At 39.8% G+C, this 5,781-nt stretch overlaps 1 pseudogene; it reads left to right on the top strand.

Annotated features, from left to right (window-relative positions):
• The first annotated feature begins 415 nt into the window (after nt 1-415).
• LOC143889202 (uncharacterized) lies at nt 416-4,210 on the top strand (annotated as a pseudogene).
• Nucleotides 4,211-5,781: the final 1,571 nt, after the last annotated feature.

Raw genomic sequence — 5,781 nt, forward strand, 5'->3', positions numbered from 1 at the left:
CAATTGGAGGGGAATAGCATGCAACCACGAAGGAAGTGTCACACAAATAAACCTAACAGGTGTAGGTTTGCAAGGTAAGCTCTATAACTTCAAATTCTCTTCCTTTCCAAAACTCGCCAATCTTGATCTTAGCAACAACGCACTCTTCGGAACAATTCCTTCCGCAATAGGAAACTTGACCAACCTTGTCACGTTGTACTTCTACAGGAATAATCTCTCTGGCCCCATCCCTGAAGAAATAGGAAATTTGAAAAATATGGCTGATATGGAAATGTCCCATAACATTCTAATAGGTTCCATTCCTTCTGCAATAGGAAACTTGACCAACCTTGTCACGTTGTACCTTCACAGCAATAAGCTCTCTGGTCCCATCCCTAAAGAAATAGGATATTTGAAAAATATGGCTGATCTAGGAATGTCCGATAACATTCTAACAGGTTCCATTCCTTCCATAATAGGAAACTTGACCAACCTTGTCACGTTGTACCTCAACAACAATAATCTCTCTGGCCCCATCCCAAAAGAAATAGGAAATTTGAAAAATATGGCTGATCTGAGAATCTCCTATAACATTCTAACAGGTTCCATTCCTTCAACAATAGTAAACTTGACCAACCTTGTCACGTTGTACCTCAACAACAATAATCTCTCTGGCCCCATCCCTGAAGAAATAGGATATTTGAAAAATATGGTTGAACTGGGAATGTCCAATAACATTCTAATAGGTTCCATTCCTTCCACAATAGGAAACTTGACAAAACTTGTGACATTGTACCTCCACCGTAATAAGCTCTCTGGCCCCATCCCTATAGAAATAGGAGTTTTGAAAAATATGGTTGATATGGGAATGTCCTTTAACATTCTAACAGGTTCCATTCCTTCAACAATAGGAAACTTGACCAACGTTACTTATTTGTACCTCGGTTACAATAGCCTCTCTGGCCCCATCCCTAATGAAATTGGTGAGTTGAAAAATATGGATGAACTTGACATGTCCTCTAACATTCTAACAGGTTCCATTCCTTCCGCATTAGGAAACTTGACTAAGCTTTCCCTCTTGCACCTCTCCAGTAATAAGCTCTCTGGCCCCATCCCTAAAGAAATTGGAGATTTGAAAAATATGGTTGAGTTGGTCATTTACTCTAACATTCTAACAGGTCCAATTCCCCCTTCTTTAGCTGATCTTAAAAAGCTAACTGATCTACGCCTATTTGAAAATAAGCTTTCGGGTTCACTTCCTCAAGAAATGCCAAGTCTGATAAATTTGGTCTCACTCCAACTGGGAGACAACAACCTCTCGGGATATTTGCCACAACAAATTTGCCAAGGTGGATCGCTTAAAATATTTGGGATACAAAATAACCAATTTACAGGTCCCATCCCAAAAAGCTTGAGAAACTGCACTGGCTTAACCAGAGTTAAGCTCGAAGGAAACTATCTCACAGGAAATATGTCCGAAGATTTTGGAGTTTATCCAAATCTTACATACATTGATTTGAGCTACAACCAATTTTATGGAGAACTCTCTCCAAGTTGGGTTGGGTGTGAAAATTTAGCAAGTTTAAGGGTCTCTGAGAACTTCATTACTGGTAAAATACCACCAGAATTTGGACAGATGATTCAAATTGAACTACTTGACCTTTCTTTGAACCATTTGGTAGGAGAGATTCCAAAGGAAGTGGGGAGCTTGACAGCTTTATTTAAGTTGATTTTAAATGGTAACCAACTTTCGGGTCGGATACCATCTGAAATCGGAAAATTGTCCAATTTAGAGATCCTTGACCTATCAGCAAACAATCTAAGTGGATCGATACCAGAACAACTAGAAGATTGCTCGAAATTGCATTCTTTGAAATTAAGCACAAATAATTTGAATGGAGGCATTCCATTTCAAATAGGCAATCTAGCAGAGCTACAAAATATGCTAGATCTTAGTTGTAACTTGCTTACAGGAGAAATATCACCCCAACTAGGAAAATTACACATGTTGGAAATCTTAAATATTTCCTACAATATGCTAACTGGTTCAATTCCATCTTCTTTGAAAGATATGCTCAGCTTGACATTGATTGATTTATCATACAATAATTTGGTGGGTAGTCTTCCTAAAAGCAAAGCCTTCCAACAAGGGACATTTGTGGGCAACATAGGACTATGCGGCAAAGCGCAAGGTTTGCAATCATGCAATTCCCCACCGATAAATAGGGGTGAAACAAAAAAGAGACACAAAGTTATCACATTGATCATTCTCTCTCTTTTGAGCCCTGTATTCCTTCTACTTTTAGTTTTTGGAATTATTTTCATTTTTCGCCACAAAACAAGAAATGCAGAGGAAGAGAGAAATGCTGAGGGACGGAGAAATGAAATGAATAAAGATCTATTTTCGATATGGAATTGGGATGGGTGTATTTCTTATGAAGATATCATCGATGAGACAGAGGACTTTGATGACAAATATTGCATTGGGGAGGGCGGATATGGGAGAGTTTACAAAGCATCTTTGCCAACTGGGCAAGTAATAGCTGTAAAAAAAACTTCACAAATTGGAAGATGACCAGCAAATTGATCAGAGAAGTTTCATAAATGAGGTACGGGCATTAACAGAAATTCGTCACCGCAACATTGTCAAGCTTTACGGGTTTTGTACCCATCGTCGATGTATGTTTCTGGTTTATGAGTATATTGAAAGTGGAAATGTAGCTAATATCCTAAGCAGTGAGAAAGGGGCGTTGGAGTTGGATTGGTTGAAGAGGGTGAATATTATTAAAGCCGTGGCCCATTCTTTATCATACATGCACCATGATTGCGACCTCCCAATAGTTCATCGAGATATCTCTAGCAAAAATGTTTTATTGGATTCAGAATTTGAGGCTCATGTCTCTGATTTTGGTACTGCTAGACTTCTAATGCCTGATCCATCAAATTGGACAGAACTTGCAGGCACTTACGGATATGTTGCTCCAGGTTAGTTCCTCACATATTGTTTTATTGTCTTAATATAATTGTTTAGAAAATTAAATCTTACTTGGTTTTTACGTTATTGGTTCACACCCACCTAAGGTCAAAATATTTTTGGTGGAAAATTTACTTGACTAGTAAGTAACTAAAATTATGAGTATTCTTACTAAAATTTTAGTCAAGGGGATTTTTGTAAATTTTCCAACTTTAAAATGTTTGATTAGGAAATGGATTTGCTTAATTTCTATTGTTTCGATGTGGAATTTTTCGAGAAAATATTAGCCTATTTCTTTTTAATTTTTACGGAATGATGAGTTGCCGGCCAGCACTGACCTGATCCAACGGTCACACGAGCACTGAAGTAAAACCCACATCCAAACCTCTCTTGTCATGGTCTGCTCATGTCACATACTAGTTTCATTGCACCTTAAGCAAAAGGTTAAAGGCATGTATTTGTAATGTGCAAAAGGTTAAAGGGATGTTCGGATCCTGGAGATATCATTTTTTATGTGGATTTTTTTTGGCAGAGCTTGCTTACACAATGAGAGTGACCGAGAAATGCGATGTATATAGCTTTGGGGTTTTAGCACTTGAAGTGATATTGGGAAGACACCGTGGAGATATCATCTCCTCCTTGTCATCATCATCATCTGAAGGTGGCCAGAATCTACGGCTAAAGGATGTGTTGGACCCACGGCTCCCGAATCCCGAAGACCAAGTTGAAAATGAAGTAGTTTTGGCAGTGTCAATGGCACTTGCGTGCATAAATGTAAATCCACAAACTCGGCCAACCATGCAACACGTCTCTCAAAAGTTCTCTGCTCGAATGCCACCTTTTCCAAAGCCATTCCACACAATTGAATTGTCTCAACTGATGGAATTTCAAGTATAAATGGGTTGAGTCTCTTCACCTTCTCAGATACTGTCGAGATCAAGTCTTGGGTCCCACATGGGGGCATGTATGTTTAATGTTTTTTTTTTAAAATGGGTTGAGTCTCTTCACCTTCTCAGTCAGTTACTGTCGAGATCAAGTCTTGGAGCTTTTGGTCCCATTTCTCATTTGACAGATGTGTCAAATAACATGCTACAATATTATATAAACATCATCTGCATAGGTTAAAGTATTTTGATATACTGTTGTGTAATCGAAACCATTCATTTTTGACAGATGATTCTATTCCTCTAATCTGTAGAGGGACCGTAGGTTATAAAAAACTCTGTATATCGGACGGTTAAGATCATCTAATGGAAATGATTTTTGAGGGATTCCATAGTATCTAAGTCAAAGCCCGGCAAATGAACAGCTTGGATCATCGAACCATGCGGGCTCCAATGTATTCTTTTAAAAAATATTTGCATGTATACTGATTAAAAACAATATAAATTTAAATTTCTTTAAGAAAAAGGGATCCTAATAGTTTGCATAGGGAGCAATGAATCGCTCGCTTTCATCCCTCTCTGTCCGGTCTCTGAACTCAAGCCCACTCCCTCGCAACCTAGGCCTCCATGGTACAAATCCCGGTTGGAGGTTAAGTCCACCCTCTAACCATTGAAGCAAAACCAGAGTCCTTGCCCACGTTGCTAATGCTAACTTAACCAAGAGCTCCCCTGACCCCTGTAAAGCCTTTGATTCGACTTTTGGAAATGCTACTTCGAAAAGAGTCCCCTTCCAGCAAATCCTTGATTCTCTTGAGTGATTGCTTGTTCTTCAAAGGAATGGTTTCATTTTTGTCATTTTCTAATCATTCAAAAGTATTATTCTCCTTCTCCAATACAAGTCATGAAGGTTCCATTGAATGTCTCCAATCTTCCATTTCAGTGTGGAAGACAAAGACACGCGTCTGTCCCTCAACTTTGATAGGAGGGGGTGGCGTCGATGCAAACTCCCTACCGACGGCGACTGGAAAAGCTTTTCGGTGAGTGGGTGGTACTGTTTTGTTCCTCTCCGACCTAGGAGTCACCCCCTAAAATTTCAAATTGATCTGATGGCCGGAGAGGGAGAACAGAGCTTTCAAAGTTCAGTGGCAGTTTCTGTAATTTTTTGAACCAGTAAATTTACAGAAAGTGCCACTCAACTTTGAAAGCTTCATTCTCCCTCTCTGGCCGTCGGATCGACTTTAAACTTTAGGGGGTGACACATCAGTCAGAGAGGAACAAAACTGTACCATCCACTCCCTCAGCATTGGGTAAGCTCAGATTCTAGGAAAAAAAATTTATGGTAGCCAAGACTATATGCAAGAACACTAATAAACAACAAAATAGATGAGAAAAAATAAGAATAAAAAACCAAAAACAAGGATTCACATCCCAAAAAATAGGGGTGCTACCTGTCTAAACCAGCTTGTTAGGAATTAACAACACAGCAGAATAACGATGCAAAGACAAACGAGAGATTCATACACAGAACACACAGATTTACGTGGTTCACCCAACCAGTTTGGTTTGGGCTACGTCCACGGCAGAGCGACAAGCCAACGAATCCACTATTCTGAAGAAGAGATTACAAACCCTCACACCTCTCTAGGGCGTCTCCTGATATCACATCCTTTTTATATAGCGTTCTGAGACGCGTTACAATAAAGAGAAAAAATCGTAATTCATGAAAGTACGAAACTACCCCCAGTATAAAAATACCCTAAAAAATTCGGGTCGGGGGCTACCACCCCCGAACCCCCACCTTCAAGCAGGGGGGCTCCCACCCCCTTGCAAGTCCCAAGCTCGCTCCGAACGAGACCGCCGCAGTCGGGGGTATAGTGTACAATACTTTCCAGATTAGACTGGGATCAGGCTTCACCAATAACAATCTCCCACTTGAAGACTGAT

This window comes from Tasmannia lanceolata, unplaced genomic scaffold, assembly GCF_043159265.1.
Source record: "Tasmannia lanceolata isolate RefF3 unplaced genomic scaffold, GAP_Taslan_0.1 ptg000013l, whole genome shotgun sequence".
In the NCBI taxonomy this organism is placed as follows: domain Eukaryota; kingdom Viridiplantae; phylum Streptophyta; class Magnoliopsida; order Canellales; family Winteraceae; genus Tasmannia; species Tasmannia lanceolata.